Here is a 15,198-nt window from a genome sequence, read left to right as displayed (position 1 = left end):
TTGTTTTATGATATCGAAAAACAACGATGACTCGCCCAAGGGAGGCACATACAGGGCCTGGACAAAAAATGTAAAAGCCGGCCGCAGTGGCCGAGTGGTTCTAGGCGATACAAGCTGGAACCGCGCGACCGCTACGGTCGCAGGTTCGAATCCTGCCTCGGGCATGGATGTGTGTGATGTCCTTGGGTTAGTTAGGTTTAAGTAGTTCTAAGTTCTAGGGGACTGATTCCCTCAGCAGTTAAGTCCCGTAGTGCTCAGAGCCATTTGAACCATTTTTGAAAAATGTAAAAACACCAATTTCATGGCTCGATACGATGTCTAACACGGTATAGGAAATTGAAAACAGTTGCCAGCCATTTCGGAATGGATAAACACTGGTACTCTATGATTTTCAAAGGAATCTTATACCATTTTTGCTGCAAAATAGTGGCTAGTTTAGGCAACAGCGATGGAGGTGGATAGCGATCAGGCAAGCCTCTCTACAAAGTACTCAACAGAAGCTCATTAATATTGATGCCTGCTGAGTGTGGTGGCCAGGGAGATGCGACAGTTCATCTTCCTGCTCACAAAAACCGTCCTCGACGATGCAAGCTGTGTTGGAACACAGCATCACCTCTAGGGAGCAAACATTGTACCCCGGGAGGGGGCGGACCTGATCAGCCAACACGGTCGCATAATCCTTACCAGCAGTCCAACAGTTAGGCCCATAGAACGTCACGATATGGATGTCCAAATCATCAGCGAAGCCCCACAATGTTTCACTTTTGTGATATAAACTGGGCCAGAAGTTGGAAACAGTGTGAAATAAGACTCATCAGAACAAATAACTTTCTTCTTTTGTCCGTAGTGCAGGTTTTATGGCTGCTGCGCCACATTTTCCTGTGATGAGCGGATTTGGAATTGCAGCTCGCCCTGCAGTGCCCCGCTTATGGAACTCCGTTCGTGTGGCTTTGGTGCTGACAGGTTTCGTGACTGCGACATTTAGTTCTACAGTAACTTTTGCAACTGTCGTCCTCTTATTTCTCGTCACAGTCTCTTCAATGACTGTCTGTCGTGATCGCTCGGCACACACTTTCGTCTGTGTTGTGAATTAATGGATGATGTTTTTCCTCTTTCTTTGAACACTGTATAAATATCCAATACGGTGGCTCTTGAAATATCGGACACTCCGAGTCCTTTGTCACGGAAGCAGCCACCATATGAGCGGCTGATGCTGTAGTATACAGAGAAGTTACAGCATTAGAAAATTGCAGCGAAATGCAGGAAGATCTGCAGTGGATAGGCATTTGCTGCAGGGAGAGGCAACTGACCCTTAACATAGACAAATGTAATTATTGCGAATACATAGAAAGAAGGATCCTTTATTGTATTGTACAAGCACTGGTAGCAGTTACTTCTGTAAAATATCTGTGAGTATGCGTGTGGAATGATTTGAAGTGGAATGATCATATAAAATTAATTGTTGGTAAGACGGGCGCCAGGTTGAGATTCATTGGGAGAGTCCTTAGAAAATGTAGTCAATCAACAAAGGAGGTGGCTCACAAAACACTCATTCGACCTATACTTGAGTATTGCTCATCAGTGTGGGATCCGTACCAGTTCGGGTTGACGGAGGAGATAGAGAAGATCCAAAGAAGAGCGGCGCGTTTCGTCACAGGGTTATTTGGTAATCGTGATAGCGTTACGGAGATGCTTAGCAAACTCAAGTGGCAGACTCTGCAAGAGAGGCACTCTGCATCGCAGTGTAGCTTGCTGTCCAGGTTTCGAGAGGGTGCGTTTCTGGATGAGGTATCGAATACATTGCTTCCCCCTACTTATACCTCCCGGGGAGATCACGAATGTAAAATTAGAGAGATTCGACCGCGCACGGGGGCTTTCCGGCAGTCGTTCTTCCCGCGAACCATACGCGACTGGAACAGGAAAGGGAGGTAATGACAGTGACACGTAAAGTGCCCTCCGCCACACACTGTTGGGTAGCTTGCGGAGTATAAATGTATATGTATATGTAGATGTAGATGTATCCTGCATAATGCACTCAAAATGGCAGAGGACCATCTTCTGACCACTACTGACACGTGCAACATATTGACATTCTACAGGCGTCGTTCGCGGTGGAGCACAACCACGCAACTAGCATTTGTGTGTGTTACTCGTGGGTTTTCACTTTGCTGTCCAACCCTGTGTGCCCCACAACGATTCATCATTTCTGCAAGTTTTCGCCACAGGGAAGCTCTACTTTTACTTTGGTTTATGGAGTATCAGCAGCCGTTCTTTTGCAGGCCTCGTGGCTCTCTGTGAAAATATCCCACTTGAGCCACTGAAAAGAGCGTGACGGTAGCTGTATGACCCAACTGCAGATACAGCAAAACTAATATCAATTAAGAAGCCAACAAGGCTTTCGTAGTTGTCGAAAGTGAGTAATCCAAAGAATAATCTACGAATTTGAAGTGGGTGTTCGCTACCAGGTCGAAATTATAACAAAACATGAAACACTTTCCAGTCTCTAAAAAGACTGCAGCAGGACATAATTTAACAATGTTACGGTGTGAAAAGGGAGATACAGTAATGCAAACGGTAGACGAACGATGGAAAAGTAGAAATGACTAGCACCGGCGTTTAATGTTAAGGGAAATGACGCAGATTCTGTAAACTATTGAAGATTCTGAAGGCTTGGGAACCAGTTAGCAAATTCAAAAACTGTGGAAGACTAGAAGTCATTAAATCCGTTCTGAACAATGCAAAAGAGATGTCGTGTCTTCCTTTCTGTAGAAAATAGCTGTCACTGTCATCTTTCTATAAAATCTCTACAAACTTACCGCCGATGCTAGACAAAACTCATGAAAGAAAAGTGTCCGCATGGAATGCCATGTACGACGACCCTCCATCGGCAGTTCCCGCGTGTTATTAAAATATACAGTCGTGACTATGACGCAAGTCAGTCATTAGAGTGACAAATTACAGGTAACTGTCCCCATCTAGCCGGCCGGAGTGGCTGTGCGGTTCTAGGCGCTACAGTCTGGAACAGAGCGACCGCTACGGTCGCAGGTTCGAATCCTGCCTCGGGCATGGATGTGTGTAATGTCCTTAGGTTAGCTAGGTTTAATTAGTTCTAAGTTCTAGGCGACTGATGACCTCAGAAGTTAAGTCGCATAGGGCTCAGAGCCATTTGTCCCCATCTATACTCGAGTAGCAGCACGTGTAGAGGGCCTGCTTTTCTCTTGCCGCATCAAAAGATAAACACGAACGATGACGGTTCCCGCAAGTCGAGAAACGGACAGGGATTGCATTGTTGCCGATTCCAAGCGACGGCTGCGGTTCGCGCATACACGTGCTTTGTGCTTGATTTAAGCGTATATTCAGTAAATTATATTTCTTACTTGCTTGTGTGGAATCAGTCGCTTACCACAACCATCAGCAATGACAACTCGTAACAAACGGAACAAAAGTCCACTAAACAACTGGCTACAATCACTTTCAGTCCTCGTACTGGGTACGACATTCACACGACATTCATAGCACAGCGCTCCGAACACTACTGCACGCTCTTGGCTGTCGGAGAATACGTGACGTAGATGCGCAGAACGAGCCTAAATTCGACCGCCATCGTTTGTGAGTCCAGCTATACTACTAATATCGGAAGCTCACGGTCGATTGCTCCTTGGCCATCGTCAGGTGCTGACTGTTGTGTGATTCCTGCTGACTTATCCTATATAGCCGCGCTAACAACGTCTGTTGCGTCACTGGTGCCAGCACCATATAAAATAATGTTGTCGTTGCGCATCCGCTTCAGCCTTCCGATGGCCGAGTCCCAAGCTGCAAACCGCCCTCTTTATTGAAGGTTCTGTCAGAAATTTTTATCTCGATCCCTTCTTTTATGACACTTTTTGTCCAGTGGCAATAATATGTGCATTCGATAAATTCAAGTTTCCAACGTCTCTGATTCCCCGTTATCTCTAAGTTTCCTGTAACTGATTGAGGGGATCGATTCACGACAACTCCAAGGTACACATGACACTAAGGTTACCTGTAATCTTCAAAGAAACTTTTTGTGATTGTATGGTTTTCTTCTTTGTAAATTTTTGCTGAATACATAGGGAACTGCAGCAGTGTTTCTGAGACTTAATTATGGTGTTGCCGCACACTCTGCGCTCTTTTCGACGATCTAAGATTTTTACAAGTACCCGATCTACATGTAATGCATTGCTTCAGGCAGAAGGTTCTCTGTTCATCATAACCTAAATGTTCATGTTACAAAAGTTAGTTCTGATGTAACATTATGTTCGGGAATCCTAGACGTGCTGTCAAAGGCCAAGAGGTGGGAACACGTAATGCAGCCAGAAACAGTGCCGAACATGATCGTTTTGGAGATCCAGGTGCTAGGATGTGAAGAGTTTCGCTGTCTTTTCTCTGCTTTGTTATTGCTCGCGTAACAACTAATATATGAGATAAAATATGTCGCTACGAAAAGAGCCCTGAAATACTTTTTAGGGATGCTGTGCTGTGGCTTTCTTTGGATCATTAATTTTCAACAAAACAAAATATATTATGTTCTTATTATTCTGGATCTGGCTTTCTATTAAAGGAACATTGTTACTATAACTCGCTATAAAGTTCAACATATCTTCCTTACTTTACAGTTATTGAAAAGGTTACTGAAAATTATTTCGTTATCAATACTGATGTTACAGTAAGCAATGTTTGTTCAACATCAAAATTTTGCAGTGGATTTTTGTTAACAGTAAAACACCAGTAAGTACCGCGACTAACAAGAGAAAATGAGACTATTATCAGAGAAAAAGATGTTTTTACTATAATGTTTGCCAGACCAGAACTACGCACAGCAAGATTTCTTTTATGTTATGAACGTATATTATCTTTTTGCACTGTTAATAATATATAATCCGCAGCTCGCGTCCACTTGTAAAACACATCATAAAATCTGCTGCTCTGCCCTGCAATTCCGAAAGCTGAAAGAAATAATTTTAGTTCACTATTAGCTGTCCGCTTCTTTGCGGTATGATTGGTTTCATTTAATGGAGTCTGAATGCGCCGCGGCATTCGTTCGTAGGGCAACTCTGCACCACTAATAATATTTAAATAGCTGAAAACGTCTTAAAAGGATGGGATAAAATACCAGGCAAGCTTATTACAAATCATAATGCAAATTTTGACTAAGTAACTCTATTCAAAACATTTAGACAGATTAAATTATTACCCACCTTTACAAACCAGTACCTAATGGCGCCCTTCTCTCAATCTTGACAAAAGAATGCTACACAAGCGTACAATATAACGTCACAGGCTCTTCCTACTCACGTAACTCCAAGAAGACGACAGAGAAATTAATGCTCGGTCACTACTATTTATACTCGTTGTGACATATTCTCATCTTTGTTGATATTTAATAAGTATCATCTGAGGCGGTCTCAGTACTCGCCGACACCGATATTATCTTTAAAAAAATTGGTACATAATTATATACAAGTATAAAACATGGAACATAATGGTTTCTCTTTATTACATAAAGTTCACACAATCGTTGTCCACGCAATTACAATCATCCAGTTCAATTATTCTTTTCTCCTTTTTTACCACATATAATATGTGTTTTGTTAGGAGACGTTACAAGAGGTATTATGATGTATGGGCGTGCTGACTTCCAAATCTTTGAACACGATACATAAACCGGTCAGAATTATTGTGCCACTGTACTCCTTCCACGTGTGAGTGTTTTCAGTGGCGCATTCTGCCCTGACTTAATTTTTGTGGATGAGAATGCGCCACTGTATAGAAGTGCATAGATGGAGTGGCTCTAGGAAAGTGAGGATATTCGCTAATGGTCTGACCAGCTCGATCCACCGACTTAATTCCCATCGAGCACATGTGTGAAGCGTTGGGGAGACATATTGCACAACGTCCACATGCATCAACAACCATCCAGAAATCGTCAACCGCGGGAACGCCCCACCACAACAACTCCTAAACAACATTGTGGCCAGCGTGGTAGTTCGTTGCAGAGCACACACTGCCGTCTGCGGCGATCATACACTCTACTAAGAACCATGTCCTACGTTTTCTAATGACTGAAGGTCCGTCATGAACCGCGGCGACTTTATGCAATTATTGTCTTTCAATAAAACTATCATTCCTCCTTGGATCGCCGGCCAGAGTGGCCGAGCGATTCTAGGCGCTACAAAAATGGTTCAAATGGCTCTCAGCACTATGGGACTTAACATCTGAGGTCATCAGTCCCCTAGAACTTAGAACTACTTAAACCTAACTAACATAAGGACATAACACACATCCATGCCCGAGGCAGGATTCGAACCTGAGACCGTAGAAGTCGCGCGGTTCCGGACTGAAGCGCCTAGAACCGTTCGGTCACCGCGGCCGGCCTAGTCTGGAACCGCATGACCGCTACGGTCGCTGGTTCGAATCCTGCCTCGGGCATGGATGTGTGTGATGTCCTTAGGTTAGTTAGGTTTAAGTAGTTCTAAGTTCTAGGGGACTGATGACCTTAGAAGCTAAGTCCCATAGTGCTCAGAGCCATTTGAACCTGTTTGGATCATTGCGTATTTCTTTGTTACCTTCTGCACTATACTGTATCATTTGTTTCTACGTATGGTCCTAGTTTCATCGTGCTATGTTACTTGGCAATGACCTTTGACGTTATGCTTTTGCACACCAGTTAATGTTTTGACATTCGGCACGCCAGCAACGGCCCACGTGTAGCCATTGCAGTTTGAGGCTTTCATATCAGGCTCTATTATAAGAGCCTTAAACAGGTTCACATTGTGGCGATTACGACTCCGAATTTGGATTAATTCAATCTCATTTTGTGGTTATTGTGATGTTAAAAAAATGTGATGCACGTAATGTATTAGTATACGGTTTTTAAAAGCGTGCAACATCATTTCAGATGGAATGCTGCGGCACTTTGATTTACCGTGAGACATACGAGGGTGAGTCAAATGAAAACCTTAAATTTGTAATAACAAATCGAAATTTCGACCCGTTATCCTGTAAGTTGGTAAACGTGCTACAAACAGCGTGCAGAATGGCCTGTAGGTGGCAGCATAGTGCAGATGCACACATACCGTCGTAGTATCAGTTTAAAGATGGCTGCCCCACTTGCGACTTGCGCCAGGGAAGAACAGCGTTCTGTTATCGGTTTTTGCGTAGTGAAGGTGTGAAACCTATTGAAATTCATCGACGAATGAAGGTTCAGTAGGGTGATGCATATTTGTCACAGCAGCAAGTCTATGAATAGAGTAGGAAATTCGCAAATGGTGTGACTTCAGTGGAAGATGCTCCTCGACCAGGTCAGTCACAACGAGTTGTGACTCCACAGAACATTTCAGCAGTTGAAGCCATAGTGAAGGAAAACCGCCGAGTGACACTGAATGACATTGCAGCATGTTAACAGATTAGTCATGGGTCAGCACACCACACTGTGCATGACGTGCTCCAGTTTCACAAAGTGTCTGTAAGATGAGTGCCACGGCACCAGACTCCTGAAATGAGAGAACGACGTATTGATACTTGTGAAGAACTTCTTCGGCGCTTTGAACGAGAAGGTGATGGCTTCCTTGCAAGAATCGTTACTGGGGACGAAACCTGGGTTCACTTCCACCAACCCGAAAGGAAGAGAGTGAGTAAGGAATGGCGTCATTCCTCATCACCAAAACCAAAGAAGTTTCGAACAGAACCATCAGCAGGGAAGGTTATGCTGACTCTCTTTTGGGCCGAAAAGGGCGTCATTTTGGAGCACCACATGCCTAGATGGACCACTGTCACCAGTGCATCATACACAGATCTCCTAAAAAATAATTTGCGGCCTGCAATCAAATCAAAGCGACGTGGATTGCTGTCAGCAGGTGTCCTTTTGCAACATGACAATTCAAGGTCCCACAATGCGCGTACATCAATTGCAACAATCACAGACCTGCATTTTGAGTGTCTTCCTCATCAACCATACTCACCAGACCTTGCCCCAAGTGATTTCCACATGTTTGGACCACTCAAAGACGCAATGCGAGGAAAGAAGTTCCCTTCTGATGAAGAGGTACGCCGCGCGGTGCATGAGTGGTTGCGCGGACTACCAACAGAGTTTTTTTCTAAAGAAATTTATGCACTTTGTAAGCGCTGGAGGACTTGCATTGAGCGTGGTGGAGATTATGTTGAAAACTGATACAGCTTTGTCCCACTTCTGGACAATAAATGATATTTTAAAAAATATTTAAGGTTTTCAATTGACTCACCCTCGTATTATTCATGTCCTTTCCGCGGGTTCGTCCTCTGTAGACGACAGAACAACATGCCACCATCTGGTGTGTTGGGCTACGTGATTTGTGGTCGAAGCCTGCGAGGCTGTCCTGGAAGGTGCTCACTTTCCCATAATACACTGCCGGGAAAAAATTAATACATACTTTTACAGGTTTCCAGTTCACTCAAGATTTATTGTTGCAACAGTGCATATGGAGTACATGAAATAGTTGCATTTACAGCTAATAGCAGTTCTGACCACCTAGTATCGACCCATGCTGAAACATCCATATTAGTACGTTTTTTAGCCTTCATGGGCTGCAGTGCAGGCGCTGACTCAGCCATCAGTCGATCGTACAGATGGCGAATACTGTCCTGGGGTACGTTAATCCATGCCTGATCGACCTGTTCACGTAGTTCTATGAGAGTAATTGGCTGCCGAGTCACACCTCGTCCCATCGTCTCCCATACGTGCTCCATTGGAGACAAGTGCGGGACGTTGCGTTTCATGGACAATATGAGGGCGAGCGTTATCATGTTGGAACATCACATCATCTTCTTGTTGCAAGAACGGCAAAAGAACGGGTCTAACAACATTCTACACATACAGAGCGCTGGTCAGCGTTCCCTCCACAAACACCAAAGGTGAACGATAGATGTAGCTTGCCACACCCCAGACCATAAGGCCTGGGATGGAGCCAGAGAGTCCTGGACGAATGCATTTACGAGACAGAGCTCACCAGGTCTACGTTGTACACGCAGACGACCATCACTTGCGTGCAGGCAGAGTCGGTTTTCATCGTTGAAAACCGTGGCGTGCCATTGCATCTTCCAACTGATACCCTGACGGCACCAGTCGAGACGTCCACTTCGGTGCCGAGGCGTGAGTGGAAGACGGGCTAGAGGCGTGCGTGCCCGTAGTCCCACTGGTAATAGCAGGTTCGCAACAATTCGTGTCGACACGTGTGGGCTCAAAAGCCCGCTAGTGTATCCAGTGGTAGCTGTACGATCTACCACTGCTGCCGTTACGACGATGGCGGTGGGCGCCTATGCTACGTGGACCTCCAGAACCTCGTCTATTGGTGTGAGAATGTTCCACTTGACCAGTGATACCAGCATCATTGCACAACTGAAGTAAGACGTCCAATTTGTGTGGCAGTTCTCCGAAAGGACCAACCATCCCGCCACTCCCAAAGCCACAATTTGACTCTTTACAAACTCGTTCAGTTGACTATGGTAAGCACTAGTGAGTTTCTGTGGCATGGTTAACTGCTTCCTTCACACATTTGCACCAAACTGAGCCTTCTGGCTGTGAGCATTCGGATAAATGCTATATGCGCTGGCTCCTTTGTGACCGTCGTCCTTCACTTTGTGTGCAGCTGTGTCCTAGCCGCTGCGCCAGTCATCTATACTTCTTTGCGAAACTGCAAGTGCGCGTGAGTTCTGCGAGCTAACATCCGAAAGATGTTCGTGCTCACATGGGGCTCCCCTTCATCGAAATGTCTTGGATCAAACTCGTCTAGGGGTTGAACCGCAACTGTCGCATTACACGCCCTAGATTAGGCACTTGTGACCCTTTGGTTAAATTGTCTGGCTGATGGCAAGTTTGCGAAATACAAAGTTAATATAACATATAATAACAGTAATAATAATACTGGGAACTAAATTAACGACCCATAAAAGATTTACGCCACTCAGTTGCGATTTGGTAAGAATAATGTTTATTGAGAAAGCAAACTAACAGCGAAAGTGGTCGTATTTAGAGTTACTGTTGCACTCGAGCACATATCCATTTGACACAGTTCGATCATTCACAATCTCATCGCGAAACGCAAGTCCGACACTCCACCTCGTCATTTACACGAAAAGTTCATACCAGGCGCTCGGCTGCTCACCCCTCAGAGGGTAAGTCACGCGATAGCACACAACGCGAATTTTTCTCAGTCGTTTCACTTCCTACCTGCCTAAAGACCGACTGTCCGCTTTCGCGTCTCTGTCCGAACTGTTCCTCTCTGCACGTCCCCGGCGGCGCTTTCCAGCGCGCTGAACATCTTCGCTTAACCGACTAGGGCCGTTCCCTTTCTGAGGCCGTCCATCTGATTGGCTACAGCTTGTTCTACATTACTTTACATTTTAAAATATTTAAATAACCAAAGTATGACCACTTTCATGTTCTAAATAAAGTAACAATAATATCCATTACATAATAAAGTTTAAATTCTTTTACATAAAACCAATACAACTTCCTTCTTAGCTTTGAATGTCGCGGCCAGTAACCTTGCACCAACGTGCTTTCTGATAAATAAATAAAGAATAAAAGTAACTATTATACACTAAGCTTAACAACAAAAATTCTATTACCTAATGATTCTATAAGGTGTCACGCTGTCACCGTTCAGTGTGTTTTGTGTGGAGGAAATGATGATCTGATGCTTAACTGAAAATACTGATACTTTAAATTTACTATATCTTTTAAACAAATAAAGTTACAGAATTGATATTTACAATATTTTTCATTTTAATGATGCGCTTCTATACGAAATTTTGATCGTTAAGATCGACCAAAGCGTTCAGATTTTAGCATTCAGGTCTTTTTTACAATACTTGTTAATTTCACTTTAACAGTAAATCCTAAAGTATAATACAGGGTGTTTCAAAAATGACCGGTATATTTGAAACGGCAATAAAAACTAAACGAGCAGCGATAGAAATACACCGTTTGTTGCAATATGCTTGGGACAACAGTACATTTTCAGGCGGACAAACTTTCGAAATTACAGTAGTTACAATTTTCAACAACAGATGGCGCTGCAAGTGATGTGAAAGATATAGACGACAACGCAGTCTGTGGGTGCGCCATTCTGTACGTCGTCTTTCTGCTGTAAGCGTGTGCTGTTCACAACGTGCAAGTGTGCTGTAGGCAACATGGTTTATTCCTTAGAACAGAGGATTTTTCTGGTGTTGGAATTCCACCGCCTAGAACACAGTGTTGTTGCAACAAGACGAAGTTTTCAACGGAGGTTTAATGTAACCAAAGGACCGAAAAGCGATACAATAAAGGATCTGTTTGAAAAATTTCAACGGACTGGGAACGTGACGGATGAACGTGCTGGAAAGGTAGGGCGACCGCGTACGGCAACCACAGAGGGCAACGCGCAGCTAGTGCAGCAGGTGATCCAACAGCGGCCTCGGGTTTCCGTTCGCCGTGTTGCAGCTGCGGTCCAAATGACGCCAACGTCCACGTATCGTCTCATGCGCCAGAGTTTACACCTCTATCCATACAAAATTCAAACGCGGCAACCCCTCAGTGCCACTACCATTGCTGCACGAGAGACATTCGCTAACGACATAGTGCACAGGATTGATGACGGCGATATGCATGTGGGCAGCATTTGGTTTACTGATGAAGCTTATTTTTACCTGGACGGCTTCGTCAATAAACAGAACTGGCGCATATGGGGAACCGAAAAGCCCCATGTTGCAGTCCCATCGTCCCTGCATCCTCAAAAGGTACTGGTATGGACCGCCATTTCTTCCAAAGGAATCATTGGCCCATTTTTCAGATCCGAAACGATTACTGCATCACGCTATCTGGACATTCTTCGTGAATTTGTGGCGGTACAAACTGCCTTAGACGACACTGCGAACACCTCGTGGTTTATGCAAGATGGTGCCCGGCCACATCGCACGGCCGACGTCTTTAATTTCCTGAATGAATATTTCGATGATCGTGTGATTGCTTTGGGCTATCCGAAACATACAGGAGGCGGCGTGCATTGGCCTCCCTATTCGCCAGACATGAACCCCTGTGACTTCTTTCTGTGGGGACACTTGAAAGACCAGGTGTACCGCCAGAATCCAGAAACAATTGAACAGCTGAAGCAGTACATCTCATCTGCATGTGAAGCCATTAACGGTATTAAATAGTTTTCATAAATGTTCCCCTTTATGGCCAATCTTAGGTCCGCCACACTGCTATGCTTCCCTGGGTTTCCCTATGACGTAGGTTCTCGCACACTACAGCGCTTAGGCCTGATCAGCCTGGCCTCATTCAGCCAGTAGGCGCCCGTGGACTTTCTCCAACTCGTGGCGAATCTGTGCTCTTCGTGGCCCACGGTCCTGGACGACAGGTTTCGTTTCACAATTTCTCAGGCCTGACTCCTTCGGCCATATACTTAAATGAGAGAGAAATGCTCGTTACCTCACAGTTCCACCCACTATGGCCTCGTCAGCGATTTGACTCAGATGCCTCCTGCACCCAATCCAGGAATCATACATCTACAATGTCATTACATTGTCTTTTGGCCGGCACCCAAACCAGGAATCATACCCCTATAATGTCACTACGATATCTGTTGGCGGATGACATTGAACGCATTATCAGTACACTTACTATACTCCAGGTGGTATAGGCAGTCATCGGATCAAATTCGATGTCGTTTTTCCATTTGTACTAGGTTTTTTTCCGGTAGCGTAGTTTCGTGTGACTCAGTGGCCGTATACAAGTCCTTCAATTGGAAGCCAGTTCCGTGATGTGCATGTCTCTGATCTACCCCACTTGTAGAACCGGGGAAAGGTACCTACAGTTTAACGTGGCATCAGAACCACGTAGTCACTCCTGGGGACTCCTCACATAGTGGAGAGGTGAAAGCTGTGTTGAAGGCAGACTGAAAATTTACGTGGTCCATCCGGGATTCGATCCAGCGACCTCTCGGCTTCCAGGCAAGTGCTTTAATGTTAGATCACCATGTCTGATCACTTACCCATGACATAAGATGCTTTCAAGCAGCTGTTGGAAGTGAACTTGTGAAAAGTCCAAACGGGAAGCAGCAGCTTCCAGAAAAATGCTATTAGCGGCAGCAGGTAATGGCGAAACGAAAATGGTCGCTATCTGTATCTAGCAATGACTCAGTGAAAGGCCCGAATGTGAATTTGTGGGTTCAGCAAGCAGGCCCTCCTGGGTGCAGGGGGCAAGTTGACTGCCCTCAAGGGTGGAGATGTTGATGAACGTGTTTAACCTTTAGGAAGTCAGGAGGTAGCGATTCTTAATGATCAGTACTGCAGATCTCTATGAATTTGTGATTTATCGTGTTCCTAGTTTCTAGACGAATGTTGCAGTCTAGCAAGCGTGCTCGTGCTGGGAGGCTGATCCCACCGTAGGTCATGGCGACATTAGCTGGCCGGGGATAGCGTTCAATGAAAGAGATGGACGAGTGGCTAGGTTTAATAATACGTCAAATCTTTGAGCTGACTCCCTATGAATTATACAACGGATTTTCGTCCGAAATGACAAATGAGGTATAAAATTAACCAGCTTGAGATATAGTTTTGAAAAAAGGTTTAATAGCTTGAAAGTAATCTGGGTATTAAATGTAATTGGTGATTTAAGGAGAATATAGACATAATTTACAAACAGCTGTTGCTAGGAATCCAATAGGTCAGTTATTCTAGATCTAGCTGTTACGCGCATTAAAAGATACATTGCTATGACATTTACTCTCAACAAAAAGGATTTTACTTTGAATTTTTATAGTAAAAGGAAGAATGGGAAAGGAACAAATAGGGTATCAAACTGACCAGTGTGGTGTCAACCATTGGAATAAAAGAAAAAAGTAATTGTTTGATAGTAATCATGGTAATTATGAAAAATTATTAGTAATTTGAGGGATCTTGAAATACTTCGCCAACAACAGTTTTACGAACAAAGGTCGAAAATAAAAAGAAATTTGAAAAAATGTTCAAATGTTTTATGTAATGTTGTGCAAACTGGAGGTGGGAGAAAGGGAAGAGAAGGGACGGAGCTATTGGTGTCAGTTGCAGTGAGATATGATTTATCTAAAAATTGGTATTAAAGCAAATTAGAGAAACATTTGACGCTCCTTCGAATAATGCTCGACATCGTGAACAGCAAATGAGTTGCCAAACGAGAAGTTAATGAATAAGAATATTTAGCTGCTTGACTTTTCATAGCAATAGTATCTCAGTCAATAAGATATTTTACCGCTTGATTTCTCACAGCAGTAGCACGTCAACTGGTACGACATTTTACCACTTGATTTCTCACAGAAATAGTATCTCAAGGCCACACAACCACAGAGTTTATGGTCTATGTAAGTCGCCAGATAAATATTTGAAAGTAGTCTTTAAAATTCTAAGATTCCAAGTTAAACATCAAACTTTGAATTGTGGATCTGTGCCTCATTTGCTGTACTTCAGGGGTGGCCAAAACTATGGCTTGCAGATGTCCCCGGGCACGAGTGCCATAGTGTCAATTCCCTCCAGCACTATTTCAGACGATAGTCGAGTTCATGCCATGTTGTGTTGTGGCACTTCTGCGTGCTCGAGGGGATCCTACAGGATATTAGGCATGCGTACCAGTTTCTTTGGATTTTCGGTGTACAACTTAAGAATTAAAAAAAGTCTGCAAAAAAATATAATTGCATATGTATAACGTACTCTCGGCTTAATGGTTCAAATGGCTCTGAGCACTATGGGACTCAACTGCTGTGGTCATAAGTCCCCTAGAACTTAGAACTACTTAAACCTAACTAACCTAAGGACATCACACACATCCATGCCCGAGGCAGGATTCGAACCTGCGACCGTAGCGGTCGTGCGGTTCCAGACTGTAGCACCTTTAACCGCTCGGCCACTCCGGCCGGCACTCTCGGCTTATTTGTGACGTCTGTGTAAGATCTCGAACTTCCGACGAATCTTCCATCGTCTTTGTAAGGAACAAATGACTGTCACGGGCAACCCGTAGGCGGCTTGTGATTGGTCAGCGCACGTCATCATGACGTCATGCTGCCAGAGATTGTGCCTTTTTCTTCACTAGTGGTGCTAGCGCTCTCGTAGGAACAGAGACACTTCAGCGATTTTCTCTGCCTCTCCTCTGCGTCGAGAATTCATTTCCACACAACTCTAAGTTCATAG

This window comes from Schistocerca cancellata, chromosome 6 (genome assembly GCF_023864275.1).
Source record: "Schistocerca cancellata isolate TAMUIC-IGC-003103 chromosome 6, iqSchCanc2.1, whole genome shotgun sequence".
NCBI lineage: Eukaryota > Metazoa > Arthropoda > Insecta > Orthoptera > Acrididae > Schistocerca > Schistocerca cancellata.
Note: the sequence above shows the minus strand (reverse complement) of the source record.